We start from the raw sequence: 12646 nt of genomic DNA, 5'->3' as shown, positions 1-12646 counted from the left end.
CTTTTCATTTAGAAATCGTGTGGTTTCGTTGAATGGATTAAAAGTTATAGTCAACTGAATTATTATTAATTTTAGTATTAATATGATTATTATTATCGTCGTTATTATTATCTGATTATTATTATTATTATCATTATCGTTATCAATATAGGTATTATCATTAAAATTGTTATTGTTATTATTATTACTATAGTTATTATTAAAAGTTAACATTTTTATAAAAACTATTAAATTATTATTTTTTATCATTATTATTACGATTAAAAGTATCATTAATATTAAAATTCACTTTTGTTAAAATTATCATTTCTAATAAAAATATCATTTTCATTATCATTATACGGTTATTATTAAAAATTATCATTTTTGATAGGTTTATTTTTATAAAATATTATTATTACTATTCTTATTATAATAATTATATATTATATATATAATAAATATTATTTAGATAAATTATATTATTGAAAATTATTATTATCATTATTATTAATGTATCGTTAATAATAAAACTATCATTTTTATTAAAAAATATCATTTTAATAGAAATATCATTGTTGTTATAAAATATCATTATTATTATTATTTTCATTTTAGTATTATTATTATTAAAAATTATCATTTTAAATTGAATTATTATTTTTATATATAATATTATTATTGTTAGTAGAATAATAATAATAATTATTATTATTACAAAATAATACAACTTTTACTTATTATTATTATCAATATTATTTATCAAATAAATAGGTGATACAAAGATATTTTTAGCACATGTAATATAATTACATTAATAATACATACTACTATAATTTTATGATATTAAATGAACTTTATAAATTATTTTACTTAAGATATATAAAAGTATATTTTTTATCATATATAAATTTTAATATAAATTATTATTAATAAATGACTTGTATTATTTTTACTCTAATAAAATCTGATAAACATATTTATATATATAAAATGACTATTTAAATTATATAATAAACCTGTATAAATTTTGGAAGACATTTTAGGGTCAAATTGACTTTTGTTGACTTTTGCATGATAATCTCGAGCATTAGGATTGTGATACACTACGACTTGACCTAAATTGTTAGACAGATATTGACCAACATATATATATATACATACATACTTAATATAGGTTCGTGAATCCGAGGCCAACCCTGCACTTGTTCAGTGTCGTCATTTGCATTATTGCTACGAAATGCAGGATTGTGAGTTTCATTTGCTCCCTTTTTAAATGCTTTTGCAATATATATTTTTGAGACTGAGAATACATGCGCTGCTTTTATAAATGTTTTAGGAAATAGACACAAGTAATCGAAACTACATTCTATGGTTGGATTATCGAATCGAATATGCCCCTTTTTAGTCTGGTAATCTAAGAATTAGGGATCAGACACCCTAATTGACGCGAATCCTAAAGATAGATCTATCGAGCCCAACAAGCCCCATCCAGGTTACGGATGCTTTAGTACTTCGAATTTATCATGTCCGAAGGGAGTCCCGAAATGATGGGGATATTCTATATGCATCTTGTTAAGGTCGATTACCAGGTGTTCACCATATGAATGATTTTTATCTCTATGCAGTTCGCGAAATGCCTGATATGAGATGTATATTTATGAGAAATGGAAATGAAAATCTTGTGGTCTATTAAAATAATGGAAATGATTGATTATGATAAACTAATGAACTCACCAACCTTTTGGTTAACACTTGTAAGGATGTTTATTCTCAGGTATTAAAGAAACCTTCCGCTGTGCAATTTGCTCATTTTAAAGATATTACTTGGAGTCATTCATGACATATTTCAAAAGATGTCGCATTCAAGTCGTTGAGTTCAATAAATATTATTATTAAGTAAATGACATATTAGGTCATTTATAGTTTGGATATTATGTAATGGTATGCATGCCTGTCAACTTTCGATGTAATAAAAGTTTGTCTTTTAAAAACGTATGCAATGTTTGTAAAATGTATCATATAGAGGTCAAATACTTCGCAATGTAATCATATGTTATTGTATTCGTCCTTATGGATTAGGACGGGTCGTCTCATCTTTCAAGAACATAACCCAAGAAAATCTTGAATAATCATTAGTTACAACCAGACAGTACTTACTTCCATCAATGCTTTCAAAAACGAATTGGACCGAAAAGATCCATATGTAACAATTCAAGTGGAGTAGAGATTGGATTTTACTTCACCAGCTTATGAGCTTTCTTACTCTGCTTTCCTTTCTTACACGGAACACATGTTCCTGGAATCTGAAAAGATCGAAGATCAACACCTTCTACAAGATTATTGTGAATAAGGTGATTCATTTTTTGAAAACTTTAATGACGTATGCGTTTGTGCCATGTAATATAATCTTGTCCAGTCGCTTTAGAAACAAAAGCTTGATGATGTTCAGTAGTTAAAGTAGCAACATTCATATCCAACATGTATAAATCAGCTTGTCTAGGAGCCTTCATCAAAACCATTTCAGGTGGAATCACAAACCCTGGTTTCATGATGTAGCCGAATTCATCATCAAATGCTACTTTGAAAGATTTTTCACAGATTTGAGAAACCGACAACAAATTATTTGCAAGCTCTTGACAATAATTCACTTTGTTGAAGCTAACTTTCTCATTTTTCAATAACCCTTGAGCTGAGATGTGACCTCCTTTATCTCCGGAAAATGCAACGTAACCATCCTTAATTGGGTGTACAGCCGAAAGTAGAGATGGCTGTCCTGTCATATGTCTTGAAGCGCCGCTATCCACTATCCATGTGTTATTTGCAGGTACCCTGGTTCTCTGCATATCACATTAAGAGAATTAATTGATAATGGGAACCCACGCCCGGACGACAGTAGGTTGTCCATTAACACCCATAGCTTGAAATTTCATCTATTTTCCATTTGAGTCAGGTGGAATCTCATCATTGGAAACCATAATCTTAGACAGTTTAGTAGGAGCATTATTTCTCTTCTGTTGTCTCACATTCTGCTCAGCTTCGGAGCGATTCATTCATGGTCTGTTTCCAGAAAAGTATTTTTGACGACTAGCTTTTTGTGAAGGTGAGCATGCCGTTGGTTCAAAGGCTCTACCTTGATCACTTGACTCGGCAACTTTTGCCTCAATATCCTTTTTAGGAACTTTACTCTTCACAGAAGAAATTGACCTATTGAAGTTATTTTGTCTTATAATCTCCATAGACAACATTTGTCGTAAATATTTTAGTACGAACTTCATCATTTACAGGTGAACCTGTTCTATGAGCATAAGATGATTCGTGATCATCATATGTTAGGTCAATCTTCTATCTGGGTGATCTATACCTTCTAGGATAATTAGCAGCAATGTGTCCAAAAACACCACAACTAAAACATTGACGAAATTCTCTATGTCCTCGAAAATGATATTGATTATTAGAGTCTGAAGAAGAGGGGTCTTGTGCTCTTACAAACACAGGAGAATCATTAGTTCTTTCTCTAGGTACAGGTTTAGGTGTAACAGGTGGAACAATTCTATTAGTAAACTTTGGATTTCTCAAAATTCAAATTGGTTCATCTGGTGTTATCACCCACCTTTTCTCAGAATTATCTCCTAGACCAGTTTTCTTGTCTTCTTCATCATCTAAAGATCTTTCAGTGGAGTCCTCAGAAGTTGCATTCTCAGTAGAGCTACACTTCTTGTTCTTTTCAACATTATCCTCATAGCTAGGTGGAATACAGTCTTCTGGTCAACCGTCAACTACATTTGCGTTAACAAATTTGTTTTGAAAAGGTGGAGATGCAGATTTATATCCAATACCCTAACCCTTGGTGTCATTCATTTCCACCACTAATGCATTCCATTGTGACGCAATTGCCCAACATTTCATTTTAATTGAAATAGCTTCTAAATCCGCTTTAACACATTCATTTTCTTTCTTCAGTTCATTTATTGTGTCAACACATTTAATTAAAGCTTGATTTATATCAAAGTTATAACATTTAAGATCGTGAATTTGTTTTTTATAAACTTTGATCTGCTCTTTCAACTCGTTTTCAAACTTAGTGGTCACAAGGTTTTCTTGATATTTATCTCGCATCTCCTCATAGGACTTGGTTAAATTTTCTATCGTTGTTTTAAATTCAGCACATTTAACATATTCAATGGGTGTATCACAAGATGGTTCAGAAGATACCTGTTGAGCGCTATTTGATGAGGAAGTCTCAGCCATAAATGCAAAGTAGTTTGTCTTCTTCCCATCATCAAACTCATCTTCTGATTCTGATGAGTCTGTAAGAAACTCTGATGTATCAGCATCTTTTCCCAAATTTATCTGTTCAAGTCTGTCCCAAATATCTTTAGCTCTTATCAACCCAGAAACTTTCTCAAGATCACTTCCCGATAAGCACATCTTTAGTAAGTCTACTGCTTGCTTGTTCAATGCTTCAAAATCAGTTTGATCTACTCCTGTATGATCATCTTTATCTTCATCCTCTGATTCTGACTTCTTTTCTGATTCATCATATTCTGAATTTACACTCTCAAGATCTGAACCTTCACCCATAAGAACTAACATCTCCAACTCTACGAAAATCATTCTACCCCATTCGTCTAGTTCCTTGTCAGTGTCAAATAATGTTTCTTCACTTTGATCAGCTTCTAGACTGTCTTCAAACACTGAGGTATCACGATATCTATTCTTTTAGCTGTTGAAATAGTAGTCCTCTAACGATGTTGGTGAAGCACTTCCAGAATCAGGTGTACGAGGGACTGAATCACGTGCTTTCTTGAATTTGTCTTTAACCTGTTTGTGAACCTTCTCCATCCGAATAGTTTGAGACAATTCTTCAGCTCTTTTAGTACGAGCAATCATCTTTTCAATTAAGCTTTGATCAGTGACACAGTCTTCTTCTATTTCAGTGATCTTTGCCATGTTAGCTTTAGGTTGTTGATCATCTACATTTAATTTGATAGACCAATCATCATCGTCTTCATGAATAATAACCAAAGCTTTATTAGGACTCTCAGCTGTTTCTGCTTCATTTACTTTATCAGTAATGTAAATCTCACGCTTTGTTGTTTTACTCTGAGAATTATAGTTCTGATTCATGAAAGGATTGCGATTACCCTGCTTCTTCTGTTTTGTACACTGTCTTGAAAAATGACCTAAATCTTCACAGTTGTAACAAGTAACAGTATTCATATCAAATCCCAGTTTTGTATCTTTGGTCAGACTGATCGGTTTTCCAGTTCGCTCTTCGTAATCTCTAGCTCTTCTCACAAGATTTGCCATACCCCACATGATATCCATCTTCTCTGCTTCATTCTTATCAAGTTGATGATAATCTTCAGTTGTGAGATGAATGTTACCCACACGTCTATCAAGATAATTATCAAAAGAATTCACAAGACTTGATAGTAAAGCTATATCTTTACTAATCTTTTCTTTCCCAGCTTTCCTTGTATTTTCAATCTTAAGTGCAGATTAAACATCTGATGCAGATGGTGTAGATGACCCTGTAGTATTAGAAGTAGGCTGTGATTGAGTGTTGAGTGAACATGCTAAAATTTGTGGTGGATATGAAGGTTGTTGAGTATTTGCACTGCTGATATTCAAACCATACATATTCTGATTGTTCGCAGCAAAAGCAGTCTGAAACGGTGCATGAGCTGATTTAGCAGGAGTATAACCATTTGGATAATACATTTTGGTGTCTTGAACTTGTTTAGACCTCATAAATTTATTTAGCAACTCTAATTCTTCTTCCTGAAGTCTTGCAATAAACGAGTTCACTGTAGCAGTAGAAAGTTCTCCACTGGTCTTCATAGTTAATACGAAACAATTCCATTCTAACGGTAATGCTCCAACTAGACATAACACTTTATCTTTCTCATCAATGATTACATCATGCTTGTGTAATTTAGCTAGCAAATAACGGTATCTTTCGACCAAATCTATAATAGATTCTACAACTTGCCAGTGAAAACGATCAAAGTCAGCTTTCAACTATAAACCTTTTCTAGCTCTGTAAGCTGTATTTCCTTTATTAAAAGTACGGAGTGCTTCCTAAATTTTGAACGAATTATCATTACAGAGAAATTGATGGAAAATCGGACCATCAAGAGCACTTGTCAAGCTACAGTACATCTTCTTCTCCAAGTTATACTCTTCACGTTCTTCAGAAGGCATATTATGCAAAGTTTAAAACTCATTCGTAACTGGTGAATGTGGCCATTGAAATTCGGATTCAATGTACTTCCAAAGCTTCGTCTCCTGACCATCAGACCAAATCTTAAATCTTGACTTCCATGTAGAGTAGTTATCCATATTCATCAATCTTGGACATTTCGTACCACTCCCGAATTCACTTTCAGCAAGGAGTAATCGTTGAGTCATACTCGTGATACTCTAAACTAACGGTGCAGCCAATGCATAATAGTTCGAATTAAACATCTTGACAACAATTTTAAAACACAAGTAAACCGTGCGATTTAGTTACTCAACCGTGCGAGTCAGATACTCAACCGTGCGAGTTACTGATATTCTACCTTCACACGTACGTGTCACTACTCCGTCGTACGTATGACTTTAACAAGTAAAAGAACCAAACACAAAACTCAAACGTGCGAGTAATGATCAACTGTGATCAATCGTACGCGTCGACAGTCAACCGTGTGATCACTCGTGATTAGACTGTAGTCACTTAACCTAAATAAGGCTATGCTAAACCGTGCGGATCAATTAACGAGTGAGCTTAGACGCACAAGTGAGTGTTCTTCCTGTGACCCACTCATGTGAATGGTTGTTCAACCAAATCACTCCAAACTCACTAGAAAATGATGTTAAACAACAATTTCTTCATCCACAAGCTGAATTAGCACTAAACTAACATAAACACACTCTCTAATCACTATTATACACGTAAAGATGAAAACTTTTTGATCTAAAAATCTCTAAACTCAAAAACCTAAAATAATAAACTCTTAATCACCAAAAATCTGCTTGCTCTGATACCAATGATGAAACATGACTAGGAATTTCAAAATCAACAGATTTAACTCACGCAAAGGCGGAATAGTGAATCAAACCCTCTAGTGATTATGAAAATTCCTTTTGGGATTAATTTAGTCAAACCACAACAATGATTGTGTGATTAGATTAACACCTAGAGCTATTATTCACCTTTTGCAAGGATTTGGGCTTGAAGAACAGAGGGAGAATTAGACAGGTTACCAGATCTGAGTGACTGTGTGTAATGAGATGCTTAACCTAAAATGAAGAACATAAACACAATATATACCCCTGCTGATAAGTCAACCGCACGACTCATGTCTCACTCGTACGAGTGGATAGACTCAACCGTACTGGTGATCACTCACTCGTGTAAGTGAAAACAAATTAGGTTTGTGACTCAGCTCAGCACACTCGTGCGTATGAGCTTGTCAGCCGTATGAGTGAAGCTTCACTCGTGCGTCTGACTAAGTCTAAGATAGTCAAACTTCCATATCTTATTCTTGCAGTACCTGTAAACCCATGTAAACACAGATAGGATAAAATCGAGCGATCATGGTAACCCACAAACTAAAGTACCTGCGATGGACGTGAGTTAGATGTCTAGGGACTTATGTAAAATGTATCAACAAAATATTTGGGACAAACCGCCTAGGGCAGTTTTGCCAATGGATAGATCCCGAAAAAATATACGATTTGAAAAAAAAACGGTCACTAAACCAGAGCTATGAGTCAAAAGATAGATATATCAAAAATTTTGGCCAAAGACACAAAACACCAAGCACCACGAACTGTCGGTGATGTTTGGTGCGTGGTGCAATTTTGCGAGGAAAGATGTCTTTTTCGGAACTAGATGACCTCGAATGGCTAGCACGTTCAGAGAGACTTACTCGTTCGGCCGTTTTAGGGTGATCTTGAGGATTTTAGCATAATCTGCAACCGAAGGTTATGCGCCGTCAAATGGTACTCCATCTGGCGGCGCTTACTAATGATTTAAAAAAACGTGTTAAATAAAATGACATTAGATTCAAATTTATACACGTTATACATAATTACATTGCGAGTGAAATAACATGCCTTAAAACGATATATACCATGCTAAATCATGTATACACAAAACTAATAATAAGATATAAATTTAAAATGTTCAAAGAGAACATTAAAAATGAGTAAAATGTCTTTTTTTGGCATCCTGACGACCTCGAATGTCAAGACACTATTCAGGAGTCTTGATGTTAGAGTCTTTTTAGGGTGATCTCCAGAATTGTAATGACCCAACCCGTTATCTGTAGTGACCCGAACTTTTCCATGTTTATATATATTAAATGAAATTGATATTTACATGATTAAGTGTTTCCAATATGTTAAGCAATCAAACTTGTTAAGAATTGATTAATTGAAATATGTTTCATGTAGACAATTGACCACCCAAGTTGACCGGTGATTTACGAACGTTAAAACTTGTAAAAACTATATGATGACATATATATGATTATATATATAATTAACATGATATTATGATAAGTAAGTATCTCATTAGGTATTTTAACAATGAGTTATATACATAAAATTGAGTTTATTGAATTAAGAAACTCAAAACGATATATATAACGATTATCGTTATAACAACGTCTTACTAATTATATTTGAATCATATTAAGATATTGTTACACTATGTTTAATCATGATAAATGATAAGTAAACATGTCATTATGTATATTACCAATGAACTACATATGTAAAAACAAGACAACTAACTTAAGGATTTCGAAACGAGACATATATGTAACGATTATCGTTGTAACGACATTTAAATATATATATATATATATATGTATATATATATATATATATATATATATATATATATATATATATATATATATATATATATTCATATTAAGATATATTAATATATCATAATATCATGATAATGTAATAATTTAACATCTCATTACATATAATAAAATTGGGTTAACAACATTTAACAAGATCGTTAACTTAAAGGTTTCAAATCAACATTTACATGTAACGATTAACGATGACTTAGCGACTCAGTTAAAATGTATATACATGTAGTATTTTAATATGTATTCATACACTTTTGAAAGACTTCAAGACACTTATCAAAATACTTCTACTTAACAAAAATGCTTACAATTACATCCTCGTTCAGTTTCATCAACAATTTTACTCGTATGCACCCTTATTCGTACTCGTACAATACATAGCTTTTAGATGTATGTACTATTGGTATATACACTCCAATGATCAGCTCTTAGCAGCCCATGTGAGTCACCTAACATATGTGGGAACCATAATTTGGCAACTAGCATGAAATATCTCATAAAATTAGAAAAATATTAGTAATCATTCATGACTTATTTACATGTAAACAAAATTACACATCCTTTATATCTAATCCATATACCAACGACCAAAAACACCTACAAACACTTTCATTCTTAAATTTTCTTCATCTAATTGATCTCTCTCAAGTTCTATCTTCAAGTTCTAAGTGTTCTTCATAAATTCTATAAGTTCTAGTTTCATAAAATCAAGAATACTTCCAAGTTTGCTAGCTTACTTCCAATCTTGTAAAGTGATCATCCAACCTCAATAAATCTTTCTTATTTACAGTAAGATATCTTTCTAATATAAGGTAATACTCATATTCAAACTTTGATTCAATTTCTATAACTATAACAATCTTATTTCGAGTGGAAATCTTACTTGAACTTGTTTTCGTGTCATGATTCTTCTTCAAGAACTTTCAATCCATCCAAGGATCCTTTGAAGCTAGATTTATTTTTTTCATTTCCAGTAGGTTTATCCACAAAACTTGAGGTAGTAATAATGTTCGTAACATCATTCGATTCATATATATAAAACTACCTTATTTGAAGGTTTAAACTTGAAATCACTAGAACATAGTTTAGTTAATTCTAAACTTGTTCGCAAACAAAAGTTAATCCTTCTAACTTGACTTTTAAAATCAACTAAACACATGTTCTATATCTATATGATATGCTAACTTAATGATTTAAAACCCGAAAACACGAAAAACACCGTAAAACCGTACATACGCCGTCGTAGTAACAACGCGGGCTATTTTTGGTTAGTTAATTAAAAATCATGATAAACTTTGATTTAAAAGTTGTTCTTCTGGAAAAATGATTTTTCTTATGAACATGAAACTATATCCAAAAATCGTGATTAAACTCAAAGTGGAAGTATATGTTTTTTAAAATGGTCATCAAGACGTCGTTCTTTCGACTGAAATGACTACCTCTTACAAAAACGACTTGTAACTTATATTTCCGCCTATAAACCTATAATTTTTCTGTTTAGATTCATAACATAGAGTTTAATATGAAACCATAGCAATTTGATTCACTCAAAACGGATTTAAAACGAAGAAGTTATGGGTAAAACAAGATTGGATATTTTTTTTATTGTTGTAGCTACAGAAAATATTGTAACAAATCTGTATTAATCATATACTAGCTAACTTATATTGTATTATACATGTATTCTAATATATTATGTAATCTTGGGATACCATAGACACGTATGCAAATGTTTTGACATATCATATCGACCCATCTATATATATTATTTGGAACAACCATAGACACTCTATATGCAGTAATGTTGGAGTTAGCTATACAGGGTTGAGGTTGATTCCAAAAATATATTTATTTTGAGTTGTGATCCAGCCTGAGACGTGTATACACTGGGTCGTGGATTGATTCAAGATAATATATATCAATTTATTTCTGTACATCTAACTATAGACAACTAGTTGTAGGTTACTAACGAGGACAACTGACTTAATAAACTTAAAACATCAAAATGTATTAAAAGTATTATAAATATATTTTGAACATACTTTGATATATATGTACATATTTGTTATAGGTTCGTGAATCGACCAGTGGCCAAGTCTTACTTCCCGACGAAGTAAAAATCTGTGAAAGTGAGTTATAGTCCTACTTTTAAAATCTAATATTTTGGGATGAGAATACATGCAGTTTTGTAAATGTTTTACGAAATTGACACAAGTAATTGAAACTACATTATATGGGTGAATGATCGAAGCCAAATATGCCCCTTTTGCTTGGTAACCTAAGAATTAGTAAACCGATCTACTAATTAACGAGAATCCTAAAGATAGATCTATTGGGCCTAACGAACCCCATCCAAAGTACCGGATGCTTTAGTACTTCGAATTCATTTTTATCATGTCCGAAGGATTTCCCGGAATGATAGGGGATATTCTTATATGCATCTTGTTAATGTCGGTTACCAGGTGTTCACCATATGAATGATTTTTATCTCTATGTATGGGATGTATATTGAAATATGAAATCTTGTGGTTTATTATTATGATTTCATAATATATAGGTTAAACCTATAACTCACCAACATTTTTGTTGACGTTTTAAGCATGTTTATTCTCAGGTGATTATTAAGAGCTTCCGCTGTTGCATACTAAAATAAGAACAAGATTTGGAGTCCATGCTTGTATGATATTATGTAAAAACTGCATTCAAGAAACTTATTTTTGATGTAATATATTCTTATTGTAAACCATTATGTAATGGTCGTGTGTAAACGGTATATTTTAGATTATCATTATTTGATAATCTATGTAATGCTTTTTAAACCCTTATAGATAAAATAAAGGTTATGATTTTTTTAAAAATGAATGCAGTCTTTGAAAAACGTCTCATATAGAGGTCAAAACCTCGCAACGAAATCAATTAATATGGAACGTTTATAATCAATATGAACGGGACATTTCAGTTGGTATCAGAGCGTTCGTCTTAAAGAACCAGAAAATTGCATTAGTGTGTCTTACCGAGTTTGTTAGGATGCATTAGTGAGTCTGGACTTCGACCGTGTTTTTCTTCAAAAACGATTGCTTAACATTTTTTTTTGTTGGAAACTATATATTATTAACATGTAAATATTATGTGATATATTAATCTCTTAACGTGTTTGATATTATGTGATAGATGTCTAACTCTAGTACAAATTCCATCGACTCACCTAATAATAATGAAGAGTCGAATATACTTTGGGAAGATTCACAAATTCCCGAAGAGGAACCGGAAGAAGAGGAGCCGGAAGAGGAGGAACTGGAAGAGGAGGAACCGGAAGAAGAAGAAGAGGTTCCGGAGCAAGAAATATTGATACCTATAGTAAATCGATTAAATAAAAGAAAATCCTCAACCAACGGACCAAAGTTAATAATGGTCAATGGTGTTTCCGTCGAGGAAGCAAAATATTGGGAAGATTACCAATTTTTCGATGAATCGGATCCCGATGAGGATTTCGATGATGTTATAGAAATTACCTCGACCCAATTTAATAAAGCGAAAGAAAATAATAAGGGAAAAGGTATAAAAATAGAGAAACCCGATTCCAACCCCGATGAACTTTATATGTATCGGCAACATCCGTATTTCCTAAAATGTACCAATGACCCGGGAACCTCTAAACCACCAGGTTTTTCTAAACCATTGTGGAAAATGACGGCTCGTATTAGAGGAACACCATATATTCCTAGAAAATTAGGAAAACGAACCAAGTCCGAAGAAGAAAAAACCAGTGATTCAGATTAGAGGGT

The sequence above is a fragment of the Rutidosis leptorrhynchoides genome, chromosome 7 (genome assembly GCF_046630445.1).
Source record: "Rutidosis leptorrhynchoides isolate AG116_Rl617_1_P2 chromosome 7, CSIRO_AGI_Rlap_v1, whole genome shotgun sequence".
In the NCBI taxonomy this organism is placed as follows: domain Eukaryota; kingdom Viridiplantae; phylum Streptophyta; class Magnoliopsida; order Asterales; family Asteraceae; genus Rutidosis; species Rutidosis leptorrhynchoides.
The sequence above is the reverse complement of the archived record's forward strand: the minus strand, read 5'-3'. Positions refer to the sequence as shown.